We start from the raw sequence: 23,776 nt of genomic DNA, 5'->3' as shown, positions 1-23,776 counted from the left end.
CCTTGCTTGCCTACAAAGAGAGCAGCAATTTGGATTTGTTACTATGTTACCTAGAAGAATAACAAACTGTGCAAGGATGGAGGTTGTAGGAGCAAGGAGAAGTTGTCTGTAAAGTTGGTGGATGCCTATTTTCCATTTTGCAGTCCCTTGTCTCCCTCCCTCTTGTGGCCTCCTGGAGGCAACTAGCTGTGCAAAAAAAAGACAGCCTGGCGGCCGGCTGTTGCAGTGTTGCCCTCTCAGGCAACACTGAGTGACTGACTGAGCCTCACCGTCTTATATAAAGTTCAGACGGAACTTTGCACGTGTCATAGTGGAGCCCTCAGGATTCCAGAGCCAGCTTTCTGACATCATAATGGGGCCTCAGAGATAAAAGCCTGGGCCCAGGCAGTGTTGGTCAGTGCTGCTCAGCAGGCAGCACTGGACTGGACTGGATTACAGCTGATACAAGGTGTGAAGGAACAAGGGGTGGCTGTGGGCATGCACTTGCTGCCGCTGCCAGTGTTTATCTGCATGGCAGCAGGGCATTTGGGCGTTGCCAGGAAGGCGTTTTTATGTAGATTCCTCCTCTTTCAGCACTGCATTGTGGTGCAAGCAAAAGAAGCAAATCCTGTCTGGCTTCCTCTCCGGCCTTTATTCACCTCCCGTGTAGCTGTGAGTGTGTGAGCCTGCAGGGCCCCATGGAATTGCCTAGAAGTAGGCTGAATCGCTGCAAGGGCTGAACAGCAGTATCGGGCAGGCTCGGGCAACGCGCGGCCCGTTCGGGTTATCGCTTCTCGGCCTTTTGGCTAAGATCAAGTGTAGTATCTGTTCTTATCAGTTTAATATCTGATACGTCCCCTATCTGGGGACCATATATTAAATGGATTTTTAGAACAGGGAGATGGAAATAGAGCTTGCTCTGTCCACTCCACGCATTGACCTGGTATTGCAGTATTTCCAGGACCGGTGCACCCTTTCCTTATGTGTTGACTAAAAGCAGATTCCAAAAGTGTTTTTTGTCTTTGCTATTGTTTCTGTCTTTCTGAAGGGATCTCCCCTTTTAATCCCATTATTTCAACACCTGTTGGACAATGCATGAGTGATAATGAGCTCATTGATTAAATGCAATTAATGAATAGATTGCCACCTCTTGTTGTGTGTCGTCTGTGTTTCTGTGTTTCCGGCATTTCACATTGGAACACCTCATTCACCTTCCTTGTCTTCTCTCCGCCCTCCCTTTTAGGTAAGTTAAAGAGCTGCACCTGAGCCAGCCACTGATTGATTGATTGATTGATTGATTGATTGATTGATTGATTGATTGATGCAGCACAACAGTCAAATAGTGGAGTGGAGTAGGGGAACAGCAAACAGCCAATAAAGCAGCCCGCCCGCTCGCCTGCCCGCCACAATGGACCTACCTGTGTACACTAGATGGATGTGATGGAATGTACTGTCGTCCCTACATTTCAAGAAGAAGTAAGAATTGCAGTTGCAACAAAGCCTTGCTTGCCTACAAAGAGAGCAGCAATTTGGATTTGTTACTATGTTACCTAGAAGAATAACAAACTGTGCAAGGATGGAGGTTGTAGGAGCAAGGAGAAGTTGTCTGTAAAGTTGGTGGATGCCTATTTTCCATTTTGCAGTCCCTTGTCTCCCTCTTGTGGCCTCCTGGAGGCAACTAGCTGTGCAAAAAAAAGACAGCCTGGCGGCCGGCTGTTGCAGTGTTGCCCTCTCAGGCAACACTGAGTGACTGACTGAGCCTCACCGTCTTATATAAAGTTCAGACGGAACTTTGCACGTGTCATAGTGGAGCCCTCAGGATTCCAGAGCCAGCTTTCTGACATCATAATGGGGCCTCAGAGATAAAAGCCTGGGCCCAGGCAGTGTTGGTCAGTGCTGCTCAGCAGGCAGCACTGGACTGGACTGGATTACAGCTGATACAAGGTGTGAAGGAACAAGGGGTGGCTGTGGGCATGCACTTGCTGCCGCTGCCAGTGTTTATCTGCATGGCAGCAGGGCATTTGGGCGTTGCCAGGAAGGCGTTTTTATGTAGATTCCTCCTCTTTCAGCACTGCATTGTGGTGCAAGCAAAAGAAGCAAATCCTGTCTGGCTTCCTCTCCGGCCTTTATTCACCTCCCGTGTAGCTGTGAGTGTGTGAGCCTGCAGGGCCCCATGGAATTGCCTAGAAGTAGGCTTAATCGCTGCAAGGGCTGAACAGCAGTATCGGGCAGGCTCGGGCAACGCGCGGCCCGTTCGGGTTATCGCTTCTCGGCCTTTTGGCTAAGATCAAGTGTAGTATCTGTTCTTATCAGTTTAATATCTGAATATCTGATACGTCCCCTATCTGGGGACCATATATTAAATGGATTTTTAGAACAGGGAGATGGAAATAGAGCTTGCTCTGTCCACTCCACGCATTGACCTGGTATTGCAGTATTTCCAGGACCGGTGCACCCTTTCCTTATGTGTTGACTAAAAGCAGATTCCAAAAGTGTTTTTTGTCTTTGCTATTGTTTCTGTCTTTCTGAAGGGATCTCCCCTTTTAATCCCATTATTTCAACACCTGTTGGACAATGCATGAGTGATAATGAGCTCATTGATTAAATGCAATTAATGAATAGATTGCCACCTCTTGTTGTGTGTCGTCTGTGTTTCTGTGTTTCCGGCATTTCACATTGGAACACCTCATTCACCTTCCTTGTCTTCTCTCCGCCCTCCCTTTTAGGTAAGTTAAAGAGCTGCACCTGAGCCAGCCACTGATTGATTGATTGATTGATTGATTGATTGATTGATTGATTGATTGATTGATTGATTGATGCAGCACAACAGTCAAATAGTGGAGTGGAGTAGGGGAACAGCAAACAGCCAATAAAGCAGCCCGCCCGCTCGCCTGCCCGCCACAATGGACCATCCTGTGTACACTAGATGGATGTGATGGAATGTACTGTCGTCCCTACATTTCAAGAAGAAGTAAGAATTGCAGTTGCAACAAAGCCTTGCTTGCCTACAAAGAGAGCAGCAATTTGGATTTGTTACTATGTTACCTAGAAGAATAACAAACTGTGCAAGGATGGAGGTTGTAGGAGCAAGGAGAAGTTGTCTGTAAAGTTGGTGGATGCCTATTTTCCATTTTGCAGTCCCTTGTCTCCCTCTTGTGGCCTCCTGGAGGCAACTAGCTGTGCAAAAAAAAGACAGCCTGGCGGCCGGCTGTTGCAGTGTTGCCCTCTCAGGCAACACTGAGTGACTGACTGAGCCTCACCGTCTTATATAAAGTTCAGACGGAACTTTGCACGTGTCATAGTGGAGCCCTCAGGATTCCAGAGCCAGCTTTCTGACATCATAATGGGGCCTCAGAGATAAAAGCCTGGGCCCAGGCAGTGTTGGTCAGTGCTGCTCAGCAGGCAGCACTGGACTGGACTGGATTACAGCTGATACAAGGTGTGAAGGAACAAGGGGTGGCTGTGGGCATGCACTTGCTGCCGCTGCCAGTGTTTATCTGCATGGCAGCAGGGCATTTGGGCGTTGCCAGGAAGGCGTTTTTATGTAGATTCCTCCTCTTTCAGCACTGCATTGTGGTGCAAGCAAAAGAAGCAAATCCTGTCTGGCTTCCTCCCCGGCCTTTATTCACCTCCCGTGTAGCTGTGAGTGTGTGCGCCTGCAGGGCCCCATGGAATTGCCTAGAAGTAGGCTGAATCGCTGCAAGGGCTGAACAGCAGTATCGGGCAGGCTCGGGCAACGCGCGGCCCGTTCGGGTTATCGCTTCTCGGCCTTTTGGCTAAGATCAAGTGTAGTATCTGTTCTTATCAGTTTAATATCTGATACGTCCCCTATCTGGGGACCATATATTAAATGGATTTTTAGAACAGGGAGATGGAAATAGAGCTTGCTCTGTCCACTCCACGCATTGACCTGGTATTGCAGTATTTCCAGGACCGGTGCACCCTTTCCTTATGTGTTGACTAAAAGCAGATTCCAAAAGTGTTTTTTGTCTTTGCTATTGTTTCTGTCTTTCTGAAGGGATCTCCCCTTTTAATCCCATTATTTCAACACCTGTTGGACAATGCATGAGTGATAATGAGCTCATTGATTAAATGCAATTAATGAATAGATTGCCACCTCTTGTTGTGTGTCGTCTGTGTTTCTGTGTTTCCGGCATTTCACATTGGAACACCTCATTCACCTTCCTTGTCTTCTCTCCGCCCTCCCTTTTAGGTAAGTTAAAGAGCTGCACCTGAGCCAGCCACTGATTGATTGATTGATTGATTGATTGATTGATTGATTGATTGATGCAGCACAACAGTCAAATAGTGGAGTGGAGTAGGGGAACAGCAAACAGCCAATAAAGCAGCCCGCCCGCTCGCCTGCCCGCCACAATGGACCTACCTGTGTACACTAGATGGATGTGATGGAATGTACTGTCGTCCCTACATTTCAAGAAGAAGTAAGAATTGCAGTTGCAACAAAGCCTTGCTTGCCTACAAAGAGAGCAGCAATTTGGATTTGTTACTATGTTACCTAGAAGAATAACAAACTGTGCAAGGATGGAGGTTGTAGGAGCAAGGAGAAGTTGTCTGTAAAGTTGGTGGATGCCTATTTTCCATTTTGCAGTCCCTTGTCTCCCTCTTGTGGCCTCCTGGAGGCAACTAGCTGTGCAAAAAAAAGACAGCCTGGCGGCCGGCTGTTGCAGTGTTGCCCTCTCAGGCAACACTGAGTGACTGACTGAGCCTCACCGTCTTATATAATGTTCAGACGGAACTTTGCACGTGTCATAGTGGAGCCCTCAGGATTCCAGAGCCAGCTTTCTGACATCATAATGGGGCCTCAGAGATAAAAGCCTGGGCCCAGGCAGTGTTGGTCAGTGCTGCTCAGCAGGCAGCACTGGACTGGACTGGATTACAGCTGATACAAGGTGTGAAGGAACAAGGGGTGGCTGTGGGCATGCACTTGCTGCCGCTGCCAGTGTTTATCTGCATGGCAGCAGGGCATTTGGGCGTTGCCAGGAAGGCGTTTTTATGTAGATTCCTCCTCTTTCAGCACTGCATTGTGGTGCAAGCAAAAGAAGCAAATCCTGTCTGGCTTCCTCTCCGGCCTTTATTCACCTCCCGTGTAGCTGTGAGTGTGTGAGCCTGCAGGGCCCCATGGAATTGCCTAGAAGTAGGCTGAATCGCTGCAAGGGCTGAACAGCAGTATCGGGCAGGCTCGGGCAACGCGCGGCCCGTTCGGGTTATCGCTTCTCGGCCTTTTGGCTAAGATCAAGTGTAGTATCTGTTCTTATCAGTTTAATATCTGATACGTCCCCTATCTGGGGACCATATATTAAATGGATTTTTAGAACAGGGAGATGGAAATAGAGCTTGCTCTGTCCACTCCACGCATTGACCTGGTATTGCAGTATTTCCAGGACCGGTGCACCCTTTCCTTATGTGTTGACTAAAAGCAGATTCCAAAAGTGTTTTTTGTCTTTGCTATTGTTTCTGTCTTTCTGAAGGGATCTCCCCTTTTAATCCCATTATTTCAACACCTGTTGGACAATGCATGAGTGATAATGAGCTCATTGATTAAATGCAATTAATGAATAGATTGCCACCTCTTGTTGTGTGTCGTCTGTGTTTCTGTGTTTCCGGCATTTCACATTGGAACACCTCATTCACCTTCCTTGTCTTCTCTCCGCCCTCCCTTTTAGGTAAGTTAAAGAGCTGCACCTGAGCCAGCCACTGATTGATTGATTGATTGATTGATTGATTGATTGATTGATTGATTGATTGATTGATTGATTGATGCAGCACAACAGTCAAATAGTGGAGTGGAGTAGGGGAACAGCAAACAGCCAATAAAGCAGCCCGCCCGCTCGCCTGCCCGCCACAATGGACCTACCTGTGTACACTAGATGGATGTGATGGAATGTACTGTCGTCCCTACATTTCAAGAAGAAGTAAGAATTGCAGTTGCAACAAAGCCTTGCTTGCCTACAAAGAGAGCAGCAATTTGGATTTGTTACTATGTTACCTAGAAGAATAACAAACTGTGCAAGGATGGAGGTTGTAGGAGCAAGGAGAAGTTGTCTGTAAAGTTGGTGGATGCCTATTTTCCATTTTGCAGTCCCTTGTCTCCCTCTTGTGGCCTCCTGGAGGCAACTAGCTGTGCAAAAAAAAGACAGCCTGGCGGCCGGCTGTTGCAGTGTTGCCCTCTCAGGCAACACTGAGTGACTGACTGAGCCTCACCGTCTTATATAAAGTTCAGACGGAACTTTGCACGTGTCATAGTGGAGCCCTCAGGATTCCAGAGCCAGCTTTCTGACATCATAATGGGGCCTCAGAGATAAAAGCCTGGGCCCAGGCAGTGTTGGTCAGTGCTGCTCAGCAGGCAGCACTGGACTGGACTGGATTACAGCTGATACAAGGTGTGAAGGAACAAGGGGTGGCTGTGGGCATGCACTTGCTGCCGCTGCCAGTGTTTATCTGCATGGCAGCAGGGCATTTGGGCGTTGCCAGGAAGGCGTTTTTATGTAGATTCCTCCTCTTTCAGCACTGCATTGTGGTGCAAGCAAAAGAAGCAAATCCTGTCTGGCTTCCTCTCCGGCCTTTATTCACCTCCCGTGTAGCTGTGAGTGTGTGAGCCTGCAGGGCCCCATGGAATTGCCTAGAAGTAGGCTGAATCGCTGCAAGGGCTGAACAGCAGTATCGGGCAGGCTCGGGCAACGCGCGGCCCGTTCGGGTTATCGCTTCTCGGCCTTTTGGCTAAGATCAAGTGTAGTATCTGTTCTTATCAGTTTAATATCTGATACGTCCCCTATCTGGGGACCATATATTAAATGGATTTTTAGAACAGGGAGATGGAAATAGAGCTTGCTCTGTCCACTCCACGCATTGACCTGGTATTGCAGTATTTCCAGGACCGGTGCACCCTTTCCTTATGTGTTGACTAAAAGCAGATTCCAAAAGTGTTTTTTGTCTTTGCTATTGTTTCTGTCTTTCTGAAGGGATCTCCCCTTTTAATCCCATTATTTCAACACCTGTTGGACAATGCATGAGTGATAATGAGCTCATTGATTAAATGCAATTAATGAATAGATTGCCACCTCTTGTTGTGTGTCGTCTGTGTTTCTGTGTTTCCGGCATTTCACATTGGAACACCTCATTCACCTTCCTTGTCTTCTCTCCGCCCTCCCTTTTAGGTAAGTTAAAGAGCTGCACCTGAGCCAGCCACTGATTGATTGATTGATTGATTGATTGATTGATTGATTGATTGATTGATTGATTGATTGATTGATGCAGCACAACAGTCAAATAGTGGAGTGGAGTAGGGGAACAGCAAACAGCCAATAAAGCAGCCCGCCCGCTCGCCTGCCCGCCACAATGGACCTACCTGTGTACACTAGATGGATGTGTTGGAATGTACTGTCGTCCCTACATTTCAAGAAGAAGTAAGAATTGCAGTTGCAACAAAGCCTTGCTTGCCTACAAAGAGAGCAGCAATTTGGATTTGTTACTATGTTACCTAGAAGAATAACAAACTGTGCAAGGATGGAGGTTGTAGGAGCAAGGAGAAGTTGTCTGTAAAGTTGGTGGATGCCTATTTTCCATTTTGCAGTCCCTTGTCTCCCTCTTGTGGCCTCCTGGAGGCAACTAGCTGTGCAAAAAAAAGACAGCCTGGCGGCCGGCTGTTGCAGTGTTGCCCTCTCAGGCAACACTGAGTGACTGACTGAGCCTCACCGTCTTATATAAAGTTCAGACGGAACTTTGCACGTGTCATAGTGGAGCCCTCAGGATTCCAGAGCCAGCTTTCTGACATCATAATGGGGCCTCAGAGATAAAAGCCTGGGCCCAGGCAGTGTTGGTCAGTGCTGCTCAGCAGGCAGCACTGGACTGGACTGGATTACAGCTGATACAAGGTGTGAAGGAACAAGGGGTGGCTGTGGGCATGCACTTGCTGCCGCTGCCAGTGTTTATCTGCATGGCAGCAGGGCATTTGGGCGTTGCCAGGAAGGCGTTTTTATGTAGATTCCTCCTCTTTCAGCACTGCATTGTGGTGCAAGCAAAAGAAGCAAATCCTGTCTGGCTTCCTCTCCGGCCTTTATTCACCTCCCGTGTAGCTGTGAGTGTGTGAGCCTGCAGGGCCCCATGGAATTGCCTAGAAGTAGGCTGAATCGCTGCAAGGGCTGAACAGCAGTATCGGGCAGGCTCGGGCAACGCGCGGCACGTTCGGGTTATCGCTTCTCGGCCTTTTGGCTAAGATCAAGTGTAGTATCTGTTCTTATCAGTTTAATATCTGATACGTCCCCTATCTGGGGACCATATATTAAATGGATTTTTAGAACAGGGAGATGGAAATAGAGCTTGCTCTGTCCACTCCACGCATTGACCTGGTATTGCAGTATTTCCAGGACCGGTGCACCCTTTCCTTATGTGTTGACTAAAAGCAGATTCCAAAAGTGTTTTTTGTCTTTGCTATTGTTTCTGTCTTTCTGAAGGGATCTCCCCTTTTAATCCCATTATTTCAACACCTGTTGGACAATGCATGAGTGATAATGAGCTCATTGATTAAATGCAATTAATGAATAGATTGCCACCTCTTGTTGTGTGTCGTCTGTGTTTCTGTGTTTCCGGCATTTCACATTGGAACACCTCATTCACCTTCCTTGTCTTCTCTCCGCCCTCCCTTTTAGGTAAGTTAAAGAGCTGCACCTGAGCCAGCCACTGATTGATTGATTGATTGATTGATTGATTGATTGATTGATTGATTGATTGATGCAGCACAACAGTCAAATAGTGGAGTGGAGTAGGGGAACAGCAAACAGCCAATAAAGCAGCCCGCCCGCTCGCCTGCCCGCCACAATGGACCTACCTGTGTACACTAGATGGATGTGATGGAATGTACTGTCGTCCCTACATTTCAAGAAGAAGTAAGAATTGCAGTTGCAACAAAGCCTTGCTTGCCTACAAAGAGAGCAGCAATTTGGATTTGTTACTATGTTACCTAGAAGAATAACAAACTGTGCAAGGATGGAGGTTGTAGGAGCAAGGAGAAGTTGTCTGTAAAGTTGGTGGATGCCTATTTTCCATTTTGCAGTCCCTTGTCTCCCTCTTGTGGCCTCCTGGAGGCAACTAGCTGTGCAAAAAAAAGACAGCCTGGCGGCCGGCTGTTGCAGTGTTGCCCTCTCAGGCAACACTGAGTGACTGACTGAGCCTCACCGTCTTATATAGAGTTCAGACGGAACTTTGCACGTGTCATAGTGGAGCCCTCAGGATTCCAGAGCCAGCTTTCTGACATCATAATGGGGCCTCAGAGATAAAAGCCTGGGCCCAGGCAGTGTTGGTCAGTGCTGCTCAGCAGGCAGCACTGGACTGGACTGGATTACAGCTGATACAAGGTGTGAAGGAACAAGGGGTGGCTGTGGGCATGCACTTGCTGCCGCTGCCAGTGTTTATCTGCATGGCAGCAGGGCATTTGGGCGTTGCCAGGAAGGCGTTTTTATGTAGATTCCTCCTCTTTCAGCACTGCATTGTGGTGCAAGCAAAAGAAGCAAATCCTGTCTGGCTTCCTCTCCGGCCTTTATTCACCTCCCGTGTAGCTGTGAGTGTGTGAGCCTGCAGGGCCCCATGGAATTGCCTAGAAGTAGGCTGAATCGCTGCAAGGGCTGAACAGCAGTATCGGGCAGGCTCGGGCAACGCGCGGCCCGTTCGGGTTATCGCTTCTCGGCCTTTTGGCTAAGATCAAGTGTAGTATCTGTTCTTATCAGTTTAATATCTGATACGTCCCCTATCTGGGGACCATATATTAAATGGATTTTTAGAACAGGGAGATGGAAATAGAGCTTGCTCTGTCCACTCCACGCATTGACCTGGTATTGCAGTATTTCCAGGACCGGTGCACCCTTTCCTTATGTGTTGACTAAAAGCAGATTCCAAAAGTGTTTTTTGTCTTTGCTATTGTTTCTGTCTTTCTGAAGGGATCTCCCCTTTTAATCCCATTATTTCAACACCTGTTGGACAATGCATGAGTGATAATGAGCTCATTGATTAAATGCAATTAATGAATAGATTGCCACCTCTTGTTGTGTGTCGTCTGTGTTTCTGTGTTTCCGGCATTTCACATTGGAACACCTCATTCACCTTCCTTGTCTTCTCTCCGCCCTCCCTTTTAGGTAAGTTAAAGAGCTGCACCTGAGCCAGCCACTGATTGATTGATTGATTGATTGATTGATTGATTGATTGATGCAGCACAACAGTCAAATAGTGGAGTGGAGTAGGGGAACAGCAAACAGCCAATAAAGCAGCCCGCCCGCTCGCCTGCCCGCCACAATGGACCTACCTGTGTACACTAGATGGATGTGATGGAATGTACTGTCGTCCCTACATTTCAAGAAGAAGTAAGAATTGCAGTTGCAACAAAGCCTTGCTTGCCTACAAAGAGAGCAGCAATTTGGATTTGTTACTATGTTACCTAGAAGAATAACAAACTGTGCAAGGATGGAGGTTGTAGGAGCAAGGAGAAGTTGTCTGTAAAGTTGGTGGATGCCTATTTTCCATTTTGCAGTCCCTTGTCTCCCTCTTGTGGCCTCCTGGAGGCAACTAGCTGTGCAAAAAAAAGACAGCCTGGCGGCCGGCTGTTGCAGTGTTGCCCTCTCAGGCAACACTGAGTGACTGACTGAGCCTCACCGTCTTATATAAAGTTCAGACGGAACTTTGCACGTGTCATAGTGGAGCCCTCAGGATTCCAGAGCCAGCTTTCTGACATCATAATGGGGCCTCAGAGATAAAAGCCTGGGCCCAGGCAGTGTTGGTCAGTGCTGCTCAGCAGGCAGCACTGGACTGGACTGGATTACAGCTGATACAAGGTGTGAAGGAACAAGGGGTGGCTGTGGGCATGCACTTGCTGCCGCTGCCAGTGTTTATCTGCATGGCAGCAGGGCATTTGGGCGTTGCCAGGAAGGCGTTTTTATGTAGATTCCTCCTCTTTCAGCACTGCATTGTGGTGCAAGCAAAAGAAGCAAATCCTGTCTGGCTTCCTCTCCGGCCTTTATTCACCTCCCGTGTAGCTGTGAGTGTGTGAGCCTGCAGGGCCCCATGGAATTGCCTAGAAGTAGGCTGAATCGCTGCAAGGGCTGAACAGCAGTATCGGGCAGGCTCGGGCAACGCGCGGCCCGTTCGGGTTATCGCTTCTCGGCCTTTTGGCTAAGATCAAGTGTAGTATCTGTTCTTATCAGTTTAATATCTGATACGTCCCCTATCTGGGGACCATATATTAAATGGATTTTTAGAACAGGGAGATGGAAATAGAGCTTGCTCTGTCCACTCCACGCATTGACCTGGTATTGCAGTATTTCCAGGACCGGTGCACCCTTTCCTTATGTGTTGACTAAAAGCAGATTCCAAAAGTGTTTTTTGTCTTTGCTATTGTTTCTGTCTTTCTGAAGGGATCTCCCCTTTTAATCCCATTATTTCAACACCTGTTGGACAATGCATGAGTGATAATGAGCTCATTGATTAAATGCAATTAATGAATAGATTGCCACCTCTTGTTGTGTGTCGTCTGTGTTTCTGTGTTTCCGGCATTTCACATTGGAACACCTCATTCACCTTCCTTGTCTTCTCTCCGCCCTCCCTTTTAGGTAAGTTAAAGAGCTGCACCTGAGCCAGCCACTGATTGATTGATTGATTGATTGATTGATTGATTGATTGATTGATTGATTGATTGATGCAGCACAACAGTCAAATAGTGGAGTGGAGTAGGGGAACAGCAAACAGCCAATAAAGCAGCCCGCCCGCTCGCCTGCCCGCCACAATGGACCTACCTGTGTACACTAGATGGATGTGATGGAATGTACTGTCGTCCCTACATTTCAAGAAGAAGTAAGAATTGCAGTTGCAACAAAGCCTTGCTTGCCTACAAAGAGAGCAGCAATTTGGATTTGTTACTATGTTACCTAGAAGAATAACAAACTGTGCAAGGATGGAGGTTGTAGGAGCAAGGAGAAGTTGTCTGTAAAGTTGGTGGATGCCTATTTTCCATTTTGCAGTCCCTTGTCTCCCTCTTGTGGCCTCCTGGAGGCAACTAGCTGTGCAAAAAAAAGACAGCCTGGCGGCCGGCTGTTGCAGTTTTGCCCTCTCAGGCAACACTGAGTGACTGACTGAGCCTCACCGTCTTATATAAAGTTCAGACGGAACTTTGCACGTGTCATAGTGGAGCCCTCAGGATTCCAGAGCCAGCTTTCTGACATCATAATGGGGCCTCAGAGATAAAAGCCTGGGCCCAGGCAGTGTTGGTCAGTGCTGCTCAGCAGGCAGCACTGGACTGGACTGGATTACAGCTGATACAAGGTGTGAAGGAACAAGGGGTGGCTGTGGGCATGCACTTGCTGCCGCTGCCAGTGTTTATCTGCATGGCAGCAGGGCATTTGGGCGTTGCCAGGAAGGCGTTTTTATGTAGATTCCTCCTCTTTCAGCACTGCATTGTGGTGCAAGCAAAAGAAGCAAATCCTGTCTGGCTTCCTCTCCGGCCTTTATTCACCTCCCGTGTAGCTGTGAGTGTGTGAGCCTGCAGGGCCCCATGGAATTGCCTAGAAGTAGGCTGAATCGCTGCAAGGGCTGAACAGCAGTATCGGGCAGGCTCGGGCAACGCGCGGCCCGTTCGGGTTATCGCTTCTCGGCCTTTTGGCTAAGATCAAGTGTAGTATCTGTTCTTATCAGTTTAATATCTGATACGTCCCCTATCTGGGGACCATATATTAAATGGATTTTTAGAACAGGGAGATGGAAATAGAGCTTGCTCTGTCCACTCCACGCATTGACCTGGTATTGCAGTATTTCCAGGACCGGTGCACCCTTTCCTTATGTGTTGACTAAAAGCAGATTCCAAAAGTGTTTTTTGTCTTTGCTATTGTTTCTGTCTTTCTGAAGGGATCTCCCCTTTTAATCCCATTATTTCAACACCTGTTGGACAATGCATGAGTGATAATGAGCTCATTGATTAAATGCAATTAATGAATAGATTGCCACCTCTTGTTGTGTGTCGTCTGTGTTTCTGTGTTTCCGGCATTTCACATTGGAACACCTCATTCACCTTCCTTGTCTTCTCTCCGCCCTCCCTTTTAGGTAAGTTAAAGAGCTGCACCTGAGCCAGCCACTGATTGATTGATTGATTGATTGATTGATTGATTGATTGATTGATTGATTGATTGATTGATGCAGCACAACAGTCAAATAGTGGAGTGGAGTAGGGGAACAGCAAACAGCCAATAAAGCAGCCCGCCCGCTCGCCTGCCCGCCACAATGGACCTACCTGTGTACACTAGATGGATGTGATGGAATGTACTGTCGTCCCTACATTTCAAGAAGAAGTAAGAATTGCAGTTGCAACAAAGCCTTGCTTGCCTACAAAGAGAGCAGCAATTTGGATTTGTTACTATGTTACCTAGAAGAATAACAAACTGTGCAAGGATGGAGGTTGTAGGAGCAAGGAGAAGTTGTCTGTAAAGTTGGTGGATGCCTATTTTCCATTTTGCAGTCCCTTGTCTCCCTCTTGTGGCCTCCTGGAGGCAACTAGCTGTGCAAAAAAAAGACAGCCTGGCGGCCGGCTGTTGCAGTGTTGCCCTCTCAGGCAACACTGAGTGACTGACTGAGCCTCACCGTCTTATATAAAGTTCAGACGGAACTTTGCACGTGTCATAGTGGAGCCCTCAGGATTCCAGAGCCAGCTTTCTGACATCATAATGGGGCCTCAGAGATAAAAGCCTGGGCCCAGGCAGTGTTGGTCAGTGCTGCTCAGCAGGCAGCACTGGACTGGACTGGATTACAGCTGATACAAGGTGTGAAGGAACAAGGGGTGGCTGTGGGCATGCACTTGCTGCCGCTGCCAGTGTTTATCTGCATGGCAGCAGGGCATTTGGGCGTTGCCAGGAAGGCGTTTTTATGTAGATTCCTCCTCTTTCAGCACTGCATTGTGGTGCAAGCAAAAGAAGCAAATCCTGTCTGGCTTCCTCTCCGGCCTTTATTCACCTCCCGTGTAGCTGTGAGTGTGTGAGCCTGCAGGGCCCCATGGAATTGCCTAGAAGTAGGCTGAATCGCTGCAAGGGCTGAACAGCAGTATCGGGCAGGCTCGGGCAACGCGCGGCCCGTTCGGGTTATCGCTTCTCGGCCTTTTGGCTAAGATCAAGTGTAGTATCTGTTCTTATCAGTTTAATATCTGATACGTCCCCTATCTGGGGACCATATATTAAATGGATTTTTAGAACAGGGAGATGGAAATAGAGCTTGCTCTGTCCACTCCACGCATTGACCTGGTATTGCAGTATTTCCAGGACCGGTGCACCCTTTCCTTATGTGTTGACTAAAAGCAGATTCCAAAAGTGTTTTTTGTCTTTGCTATTGTTTCTGTCTTTCTGAAGGGATCTCCCCTTTTAATCCCATTATTTCAACACCTGTTGGACAATGCATGAGTGATAATGAGCTCATTGATTAAATGCAATTAATGAATAGATTGCCACCTCTTGTTGTGTGTCGTCTGTGTTTCTGTGTTTCCGGCATTTCACATTGGAACACCTCATTCACCTTCCTTGTCTTCTCTCCGCCCTCCCTTTTAGGTAAGTTAAAGAGCTGCACCTGAGCCAGCCACTGATTGATTGATTGATTGATTGATTGATTGATTGATTGATTGATTGATTGATTGATTGATTGATGCAGCACAACAGTCAAATAGTGGAGTGGAGTAGGGGAACAGCAAACAGCCAATAAAGCAGCCCGCCCGCTCGCCTGCCCGCCACAATGGACCTACCTGTGTACACTAGATGGATGTGATGGAATGTACTGTCGTCCCTACATTTCAAGAAGAAGTAAGAATTGCAGTTGCAACAAAGCCTTGCTTGCCTACAAAGAGAGCAGCAATTTGGATTTGTTACTATGTTACCTAGAAGAATAACAAACTGTGCAAGGATGGAGGTTGTAGGAGCAAGGAGAAGTTGTCTGTAAAGTTGGTGGATGCCTATTTTCCATTTTGCAGTCCCTTGTCTCCCTCTTGTGGCCTCCTGGAGGCAACTAGCTGTGCAAAAAAAAGACAGCCTGGCGGCCGGCTGTTGCAGTGTTGCCCTCTCAGGCAACACTGAGTGACTGACTGAGCCTCACCGTCTTATATAAAGTTCAGACGGAACTTTGCACGTGTCATAGTGGAGCCCTCAGGATTCCAGAGCCAGCTTTCTGACATCATAATGGGGCCTCAGAGATAAAAGCCTGGGCCCAGGCAGTGTTGGTCAGTGCTGCTCAGCAGGCAGCACTGGACTGGACTGGATTACAGCTGATACAAGGTGTGAAGGAACAAGGGGTGGCTGTGGGCATGCACTTGCTGCCGCTGCCAGTGTTTATCTGCATGGCAGCAGGGCATTTGGGCGTTGCCAGGAAGGCGTTTTTATGTAGATTCCTCCTCTTTCAGCACTGCATTGTGGTGCAAGCAAAAGAAGCAAATCCTGTCTGGCTTCCTCTCCGGCCTTTATTCACCTCCCGTGTAGCTGTGAGTGTGTGAGCCTGCAGGGCCCCATGGAATTGCCTAGAAGTAGGCTGAATCGCTGCAAGGGCTGAACAGCAGTATCGGGCAGGCTCGGGCAACGCGCGGCCCGTTCGGGTTATCGCTTCTCGGCCTTTTGGCTAAGATCAAGTGTAGTATCTGTTCTTATCAGTTTAATATCTGATACGTCCCCTATCTGGGGACCATATATTAAATGGATTTTTAGAACAGGGAGATGGAAATAGAGCTTGCTCTGTCCACTCCACGCATTGACCTGGTATTGCAGTATTTCCAGGACCGGTGCACCCTTTCCTTATGTGTTGACTAAAAGCAGATTCCAAAAGTGTTTTTTGTCTTTGCTATTGTTTCTGTCTTTCTGAAGGGATCTCCCCTTTTAATCCCATTATTTCAACACCTGTTGGACAATGCATGAGTGATAATGAGCTCATTGATTAAATGCAATTAATGAATAGATTGCCACCTCTTGTTGTGTGTCGTCTGTGTTTCTGTGTTTCCGGCATTTCACATTGGAACACCTCATTCACCTTCCTTGTCTTCTCTCCGCCCTCCCTTTTAGGTAAGTTAAAGAGCTGCACCTGAGCCAGCCACTGATTGATTGATTGATTGATTGATTGATTGATTGATTGATTGATTGATGCAGCACAACAGTCAAATAGTGGAGTGGAGTAGGGGAACAGCAAACAGCCAATAAAGCAGCCCGCCCGCTCGCCTGCCCGCCACAATGGACCTACCTGTGTACACTAGATGGATGTGATGGAATGTACTGTCGTCCCTACATTTCAAGAAGAAGTAAGAATTGCAGTTGCAACAAAGCCTTGCTTGCCTACAAAGAGAGCAGCAATTTGGATTTGTTACTATGTTACCTAGAAGAATAACAAACTGTGCAAGGATGGAGGTTGTAGGAGCAAGGAGAAGTTGTCTGTAAAGTTGGTGGATGCCTATTTTCCATTTTGCAGTCCCTTGTCTCCCTCTTGTGGCCTCCTGGAGGCAACTAGCTGTGCAAAAAAAAGACAGCCTGGCGGCCGGCTGTTGCAGTGTTGCCCTCTCAGGCAACACTGAGTGACTGACTGAGCCTCACCGTCTTATATAAAGTTCAGACGGAACTTTGCACGTGTCATAGTGGAGCCCTCAGGATTCCAGAGCCAGCTTTCTGACATCATAATGGGGCCTCAGAGATAAAAGCCTGGGCCCAAGCAGTGTTGGTCAGTGCTGCTCAGCAGGCAGCACTGGACTGGACTGGATTACAGCTGATACAAGGTGTGAAGGAACAAGGGGTGGCTGTGGGCATGCACTTGCTGCCGCTGCCAGTGTTTATCTGCATGGCAGCAGGGCATTTGGGCGTTGCCAGGAAGGCGTTTTTATGTAGATTCCTCCTCTTTCAGCACTGCATTGTGGTGCAAGCAAAAGAAGCAAATCCTGTCTGGCTTCCTCTCCGGCCTTTATTCACCTCCCGTGTAGCTGTGAGTGTGTGAGCCTGCAGGGCCCCATGGAATTGCCTAGAAGTAGGCTGAATCGCTGCAAGGGCTGAACAGCAGTATCGGGCAGGCTCGGGCAACGCGCGGCCCGTTCGGGTTATCGCTTCTCGGCCTTTTGGCTAAGATCAAGTGTAGTATCTGTTCTTATCAGTTTAATATCTGATACGTCCCCTATCTGGGGACCATATATTAAATGGATTTTTAGAACAGGGAGATGGAAATAGAGCTTGCTCTGTCCACTCCACGCATTGACCTGGTATTGCAGTATTTCCAGGACCGGTGCACCCTTTCCTTATGTGTTGACTAAAAGCAGATTCCAAAAGTGTTTTTTGTCTTTGCTATTGTTTCTGTCTTTCTGAAGGGATCTCCCCTTTTAATCCCATTATTTCAACACCTGTTGGACAATGCATGAGTGATAATGAGCTCATTGATTAAATGCAATTAATGAATAGATTGCCACCTCTTGTTGTGTGTCGTCTGTGTTTCTGTGTTTCCGGCATTTCACATTGGAACACCTCATTCACCTTCCTTGTCTTCTCTCCGCCCTCCCTTTTAGGTAAGTTAAAGAGCTGCACCTGAGCCAGCCACTGATTGATTGATTGATTGATTGATTGATTGATTGATTGATTGATTGATTGATTGATTGATTGATGCAGCACAACAGTCAAATAGTGGAGTGGAGTAGGGGAACAGCAAACAGCCAATAAAGCAGCCCGCCCGCTCGCCTGCCCGCCACAATGGACCTACCTGTGTACACTAGATGGATGTGATGGAATGTACTGTCGTCCCTACATTTCAAGAAGAAGTAAGAATTGCAGTTGCAACAAAGCCTTGCTTGCCTACAAAGAGAGCAGCAATTTGGATTTGTTACTATGTTACCTAGAAGAATAACAAACTGTGCAAGGATGGAGGTTGTAGGAGCAAGGAGAAGTTGTCTGTAAAGTTGGTGGATGCCTATTTTCCATTTTGCAGTCCCTTGTCTCCCTCTTGTGGCCTCCTGGAGGCAACTAGCTGTGCAAAAAAAAGACAGCCTGGCGGCCGGCTGTTGCAGTGTTGCCCTCTCAGGCAACACTGAGTGACTGACTGAGCCTCACCGTCTTATATAAAGTTCAGACGGAACTTTGCACGTGTCATAGTGGAGCCCTCAGGATTCCAGAGCCAGCTTTCTGACATCATAATGGGGCCTCAGAGATAAAAGCCTGGGCCCAGGCAGTGTTGGTCAGTGCTGCTCAGCAGGCAGCACTGGACTGGACTGGATTACAGCTGATACAAGGTGTGAAGGAACAAGGGGTGGCTGTGGGCATGCACTTGCTGCCGCTGCCAGTGTTTATCTGCATGGCAGCAGGGCATTTGGGCGTTGCCAGGAAGGCGTTTTTATGTAGATTCCTCCTCTTTCAGCACTGCATTGTGGTGCAAGCAAAAGAAGCAAATCCTGTCTGGCTTCCTCTCCGGCCTTTATTCACCTCCCGTGTAGCTGTGAGTGTGTGAGCCTGCAGGGCCCCATGGAATTGCCTAGAAGTAGGCTGAATCGCTGCAAGGGCTGAACAGCAGTATCGGGCAGGCTCGGGCAACGCGCGGCCCGTTCGGGTTATCGCTTCTCGGCCTTTTGGCTAAGATCAAGTGTAGTATCTGTTCTTATCAGTTTAATATCTGATACGTCCCCTATCTGGGGACCATATATTAAATGGATTTTTAGAACAGGGAGATGGAAATAGAGCTTGCTCTGTCCACTCCACGCATTGACCTGGTATTGCAGTATTTCCAGGACCGGTGCACCCTTTCCTTATGTGTTGACTAAAAGCAGATTCCAAAAGTGTTTTTTGTCTTTGCTATTGTTTCTGTCTTTCTGAAGGGATCTCCCCTTTTAATCCCATTATTTCAACACCTGTTGGACAATGCATGAGTGATAATGAGCTCATTGATTAAATGCAATTAATGAATAGATTGCCACCTCTTGTTGTGTGTCGTCTGTGTTTTTGTGTTTCCGGCATTTCACATTGGAACACCTCATTCACCTTCCTTGTCTTCTCTCCGCCCTCCCTTTTAGGTAAGTTAAAGAGCTGCACCTGAGCCAGCCACTGATTGATTGATTGATTGATTGATTGATTGATTGATTGATTGATTGATTGATGCAGCACAACAGTCAAATAGTGGAGTGGAGTAGGGGAACAGCAAACAGCCAATAAAGCAGCCCGCCCGCTCGCCTGCCCGCCACAATGGACCTACCTGTGTACACTAGATGGATGTGATGGAATGTACTGTCGTCCCTACATTTCAAGAAGAAGTAAGAATTGCAGTTGCAACAAAGCCTTGCTTGCCTACAAAGAGAGCAGCAATTTGGATTTGTTACTATGTTACCTAGAAGAATAACAAACTGTGCAAGGATGGAGGTTGTAGGAGCAAGGAGAAGTTGTCTGTAAAGTTGGTGGATGCCTATTTTCCATTTTGCAGTCCCTTGTCTCCCTCTTGTGGCCTCCTGGAGGCAACTAGCTGTGCAAAAAAAAGACAGCCTGGCGGCCGGCTGTTGCAGTGTTGCCCTCTCAGGCAACACTGAGTGACTGACTGAGCCTCACCGTCTTATATAAAGTTCAGACGGAACTTTGCACGTGTCATAGTGGAGCCCTCAGGATTCCAGAGCCAGCTTTCTGACATCATAATGGGGCCTCAGAGATAAAAGCCTGGGCCCAGGCAGTGTTGGTCAGTGCTGCTCAGCAGGCAGCACTGGACTGGACTGGATTACAGCTGATACAAGGTGTGAAGGAACAAGGGGTGGCTGTGGGCATGCACTTGCTGCCGCTGCCAGTGTTTATCTGCATGGCAGCAGGGCATTTGGGCGTTGCCAGGAAGGCGTTTTTATGTAGATTCCTCCTCTTTCAGCACTGCATTGTGGTGCAAGCAAAAGAAGCAAATCCTGTCTGGCTTCCTCTCCGGCCTTTATTCACCTCCCGTGTAGCTGTGAGTGTGTGAGCCTGCAGGGCCCCATGGAATTGCCTAGAAGTAGGCTGAATCGCTGCAAGGGCTGAACAGCAGTATCGGGCAGGCTCGGGCAACGCGCGGCCCGTTCGGGTTATCGCTTCTCGGCCTTTTGGCTAAGATCAAGTGTAGTATCTGTTCTTATCAGTTTAATATCTGATACGTCCCCTATCTGGGGACCATATATTAAATGGATTTTTAGAACAGGGAGATGGAAATAGAGCTTGCTCTGTCCACTCCACGCATTGACCTGGTATTGCAGTATTTCCAGGACCGGTGCACCCTTTCCTTATGTGTTGACTAAAAGCAGATTCCAAAAGTGTTTTTTGTCTTTGCTATTGTTTCTGTCTTTCTGAAGGGATCTCCCCTTTTAATCCCATTATTTCAACACCTGTTGGACAATGCATGAGTGATAATGAGCTCATTGATTAAATGCAATTAATGAATAGATTGCCACCTCTTGTTGTGTGTCGTCTGTGTTTCTGTGTTTCCGGCATTTCACATTGGAACACCTCATTCACCTTCCTTGTCTTCTCTCCGCCCTCCCTTTTAGGTAAGTTAAAGAGCTGCACCTGAGCCAGCCACTGATTGATTGATTGATTGATTGATTGATTGATTGATTGATTGATGCAGCACAACAGTCAAATAGTGGAGTGGAGTAGGGGAACAGCAAACAGCCAATAAAGCAGCCCGCCCGCTCGCCTGCCCGCCACAATGGACCTACCTGTGTACACTAGATGGATGTGATGGAATGTACTGTCGTCCCTACATTTCAAGAAGAAGTAAGAATTGCAGTTGCAACAAAGCCTTGCTTGCCTACAAAGAGAGCAGCAATTTGGATTTGTTACTATGTTACCTAGAAGAATAACAAACTGTGCAAGGATGGAGGTTGTAGGAGCAAGGAGAAGTTGTCTGTAAAGTTGGTGGATGCCTATTTTCCATTTTGCAGTCCCTTGTCTCCCTCTTGTGGCCTCCTGGAGGCAACTAGCTGTGCAAAAAAAAGACAGCCTGGCGGCCGGCTGTTGCAGTGTTGCCCTCTCAGGCAACACTGAGTGACTGACTGAGCCTCACCGTCTTATATAAAGTTCAGACGGAACTTTGCACGTGTCATAGTGGAGCCCTCAGGATTCCAGAGCCAGCTTTCTGACATCATAATGGGGCCTCAGAGATAAAAGCCTGGGCCCAGGCAGTGTTGGTCAGTGCTGCTCAGCAGGCAGCACTGGACTGGACTGGATTACAGCTGATACAAGGTGTGAAGGAACAAGGGGTGGCTGTGGGCATGCACTTGCTGCCGCTGCCAGTGTTTATCTGCATGGCAGCAGGGCATTTGGGCGTTGCCAGGAAGGCGTTTTTATGTAGATTCCTCCTCTTTCAGCACTGCATTGTGGTGCAAGCAAAAGAAGCAAATCCTGTCTGGCTTCCTCTCCGGCCTTTATTCACCTCCCGTGTAGCTGTGAGTGTGTGAGCCTGCAGGGCCCCATGGAATTGCCTAGAAGTAGGCTGAATCGCTGCAAGGGCTGAACAGCAGTATCGGGCAGGCTCGGGCAACGCGCGGCCCGTTCGGGTTATCGCTTCTCGGCCTTTTGGCTAAGATCAAGTGTAGTATCTGTTCTTATCAGTTTAATATCTGATACGTCCCGTATCTGGGGACCATATATTAAATGGATTTTTAGAACAGGGAGATGGAAATAGAGCTTGCTCTGTCCACTCCACGCATTGACCTGGTATTGCAGTATTTCCAGGACCGGTGCACCCTTTCCTTATGTGTTGACTAAAAGCAGATTCCAAAAGTGTTTTTTGTCTTTGCTATTGTTTCTGTCTTTCTGAAGGGATCTCCCCTTTTAATCCCATTATTTCAACACCTGTTGGACAATGCATGAGTGATAATGAGCTCATTGATTAAATGCAATTAATGAATAGATTGCCACCTCTTGTTGTGTGTCGTCTGTGTTTTTGTGTTTCCGGCATTTCACATTGGAACACCTCATTCACCTTCCTTGTCTTCTCTCCGCCCTCCCTTTTAGGTAAGTTAAAGAGCTGCACCTGAGCCAGCCACTGATTGATTGATTGATTGATTGATTGATTGATTGATTGATTGATGCAGCACAACAGTCAAATAGTGGAGTGGAGTAGGGGAACAGCAAACAGCCAATAAAGCAGCCCGCCCGCTCGCCTGCCCGCCACAATGGACCTACCTGTGTACACTAGATGGATGTGATGGAATGTACTGTCGTCCCTACATTTCAAGAAGAAGTAAGAATTGCAGTTGCAACAAAGCCTTGCTTGCCTACAAAGAGAGCAGCAATTTGGATTTGTTACTATGTTACCTAGAAGAATAACAAACTGTGCAAGGATGGAGGTTGTAGGAGCAAGGAGAAGTTGTCTGTAAAGTTGGTGGATGCCTATTTTCCATTTTGCAGTCCCTTGTCTCCCTCTTGTGGCCTCCTGGAGGCAACTAGCTGTGCAAAAAAAAGACAGCCTGGCGGCCGGCTGTTGCAGTGTTGCCCTCTCAGGCAACACTGAGTGACTGACTGAGCCTCACCGTCTTATATAAAGTTCAGACGGAACTTTGCACGTGTCATAGTGGAGCCCTCAGGATTCCAGAGCCAGCTTTCTGACATCATAATGGGGCCTCAGAGATAAAAGCCTGGGCCCAGGCAGTGTTGGTCAGTGCTGCTCAGCAGGCAGCACTGGACTGGACTGGATTACAGCTGATACAAGGTGTGAAGGAACAAGGGGTGGCTGTGGGCATGCACTTGCTGCCGCTGCCAGTGTTTATCTGCATGGCAGCAGGGCATTTGGGCGTTGCCAGGAAGGCGTTTTTATGTAGATTCCTCCTCTTTCAGCACTGCATTGTGGTGCAAGCAAAAGAAGCAAATCCTGTCTGGCTTCCTCTCCGGCCTTTATTCACCTCCCGTGTAGCTGTGAGTGTGTGAGCCTGCAGGGCCCCATGGAATTGCCTAGAAGTAGGCTGAATCGCTGCAAGGGCTGAACAGCAGTATCGGGCAGGCTCGGGCAACGCGCGGCCCGTTCGGGTTATCGCTTCTCGGCCTTTTGGCTAAGATCAAGTGTAGTATCTGTTCTTATCAGTTTAATATCTGATACGTCCCCTATCTGGGGACCATATATTAAATGGATTTTTAGAACAGGGAGATGGAAATAGAGCTTGCTCTGTCCACTCCACGCATTGACCTGGTATTGCAGTATTTCCAGGACCGGTGCACCCTTTCCTTATGTGTTGACTAAAAGCAGATTCCAAAAGTGTTTTTTGTCTTTGCTATTGTTTCTGTCTTTCTGAAGGGATCTCCCCTTTTAATCCCATTATTTCAACACCTGTTGGACAATGCATGAGTGATAATGAGCTCATTGATTAAATGCAATTAATGAATAGATTGCCACCTCTTGTTGTGTGTCGTCTGTGTTTCTGTGTTTCCGGCATTTCACATTGGAACACCTCATTCACCTTCCTTGTCTTCTCTCCGCCCTCCCTTTTAGGTAAGTTAAAGAGCTGCACCTGAGCCAGCCACTGATTGATTGATTGATTGATTGATTGATTGATTGATGCAGCACAACAGTCAAATAGTGGAGTGGAGTAGGGGAACAGCAAACAGCCAATAAAGCAGCCCGCCCGCTCGCCTGCCCGCCACAATGGACCTACCTGTGTACACTAGATGGATGTGATGGAATGTACTGTCGTCCCTACATTTCAAGAAGAAGTAAGAATTGCAGTTGCAACAAAGCCTTGCTTGCCTACAAAGAGAGCAGCAATTTGGATTTGTTACTATGTTACCTAGAAGAATAACAAACTGTGCAAGGATGGAGGTTGTAGGAG

At 47.8% G+C, this 23,776-nt stretch overlaps 16 non-coding genes across 16 annotated transcripts; all 16 read left to right on the top strand.

Moving 5' to 3' along the window:
* Positions 1 to 765: 765 nt before the first annotated feature.
* On the top strand, positions 766 to 956 carry LOC142724722 (U2 spliceosomal RNA). The gene has a single exon (XR_012876208.1). It is a non-coding gene; the product is annotated as a U2 spliceosomal RNA (small nuclear RNA).
* A 1,284-nt stretch (positions 957 to 2,240) lies between these two features.
* On the top strand, positions 2,241 to 2,439 carry LOC142724775 (U2 spliceosomal RNA). The gene has a single exon (XR_012876256.1). It is a non-coding gene; the product is annotated as a U2 spliceosomal RNA (small nuclear RNA).
* A 1,296-nt stretch (positions 2,440 to 3,735) lies between these two features.
* On the top strand, positions 3,736 to 3,926 carry LOC142724721 (U2 spliceosomal RNA). The gene has a single exon (XR_012876207.1). It is a non-coding gene; the product is annotated as a U2 spliceosomal RNA (small nuclear RNA).
* A 1,280-nt stretch (positions 3,927 to 5,206) lies between these two features.
* On the top strand, positions 5,207 to 5,397 carry LOC142724719 (U2 spliceosomal RNA). The gene has a single exon (XR_012876206.1). It is a non-coding gene; the product is annotated as a U2 spliceosomal RNA (small nuclear RNA).
* Positions 5,398 to 6,697: 1,300 nt separating this feature from the next.
* On the top strand, positions 6,698 to 6,888 carry LOC142724828 (U2 spliceosomal RNA). Its single transcript, XR_012876304.1, has one exon. It is a non-coding gene; the product is annotated as a U2 spliceosomal RNA (small nuclear RNA).
* A 1,300-nt stretch (positions 6,889 to 8,188) lies between these two features.
* LOC142724827 (U2 spliceosomal RNA) lies at positions 8,189 to 8,379 on the top strand. Its single transcript, XR_012876303.1, has one exon. It is a non-coding gene; the product is annotated as a U2 spliceosomal RNA (small nuclear RNA).
* A 1,288-nt stretch (positions 8,380 to 9,667) lies between these two features.
* Positions 9,668 to 9,858, top strand: LOC142724826 (U2 spliceosomal RNA). The gene has a single exon (XR_012876302.1). It is a non-coding gene; the product is annotated as a U2 spliceosomal RNA (small nuclear RNA).
* Positions 9,859 to 11,134: 1,276 nt separating this feature from the next.
* LOC142724825 (U2 spliceosomal RNA) lies at positions 11,135 to 11,325 on the top strand. Its single transcript, XR_012876301.1, has one exon. It is a non-coding gene; the product is annotated as a U2 spliceosomal RNA (small nuclear RNA).
* Positions 11,326 to 12,617: 1,292 nt separating this feature from the next.
* LOC142724824 (U2 spliceosomal RNA) lies at positions 12,618 to 12,808 on the top strand. The gene has a single exon (XR_012876300.1). It is a non-coding gene; the product is annotated as a U2 spliceosomal RNA (small nuclear RNA).
* Positions 12,809 to 14,104: 1,296 nt separating this feature from the next.
* LOC142724822 (U2 spliceosomal RNA) lies at positions 14,105 to 14,295 on the top strand. Its single transcript, XR_012876298.1, has one exon. It is a non-coding gene; the product is annotated as a U2 spliceosomal RNA (small nuclear RNA).
* Positions 14,296 to 15,595: 1,300 nt separating this feature from the next.
* LOC142724821 (U2 spliceosomal RNA) lies at positions 15,596 to 15,786 on the top strand. Its single transcript, XR_012876297.1, has one exon. It is a non-coding gene; the product is annotated as a U2 spliceosomal RNA (small nuclear RNA).
* A 1,284-nt stretch (positions 15,787 to 17,070) lies between these two features.
* LOC142724819 (U2 spliceosomal RNA) lies at positions 17,071 to 17,261 on the top strand. The gene has a single exon (XR_012876296.1). It is a non-coding gene; the product is annotated as a U2 spliceosomal RNA (small nuclear RNA).
* A 1,300-nt stretch (positions 17,262 to 18,561) lies between these two features.
* Positions 18,562 to 18,752, top strand: LOC142724818 (U2 spliceosomal RNA). The gene has a single exon (XR_012876295.1). It is a non-coding gene; the product is annotated as a U2 spliceosomal RNA (small nuclear RNA).
* A 1,288-nt stretch (positions 18,753 to 20,040) lies between these two features.
* Positions 20,041 to 20,231, top strand: LOC142724817 (U2 spliceosomal RNA). The gene has a single exon (XR_012876294.1). It is a non-coding gene; the product is annotated as a U2 spliceosomal RNA (small nuclear RNA).
* Positions 20,232 to 21,511: 1,280 nt separating this feature from the next.
* On the top strand, positions 21,512 to 21,702 carry LOC142724770 (U2 spliceosomal RNA). The gene has a single exon (XR_012876251.1). It is a non-coding gene; the product is annotated as a U2 spliceosomal RNA (small nuclear RNA).
* A 1,280-nt stretch (positions 21,703 to 22,982) lies between these two features.
* On the top strand, positions 22,983 to 23,173 carry LOC142724816 (U2 spliceosomal RNA). The gene has a single exon (XR_012876293.1). It is a non-coding gene; the product is annotated as a U2 spliceosomal RNA (small nuclear RNA).
* The last annotated feature ends 603 nt before the right edge of the window (positions 23,174 to 23,776 follow it).

This window comes from Rhinoderma darwinii, unplaced genomic scaffold (genome assembly GCF_050947455.1).
Source record: "Rhinoderma darwinii isolate aRhiDar2 unplaced genomic scaffold, aRhiDar2.hap1 Scaffold_588, whole genome shotgun sequence".
In the NCBI taxonomy this organism is placed as follows: domain Eukaryota; kingdom Metazoa; phylum Chordata; class Amphibia; order Anura; family Rhinodermatidae; genus Rhinoderma; species Rhinoderma darwinii.
Note: the sequence above shows the minus strand (reverse complement) of the source record. Positions and strands in the feature narration are given on the sequence as shown.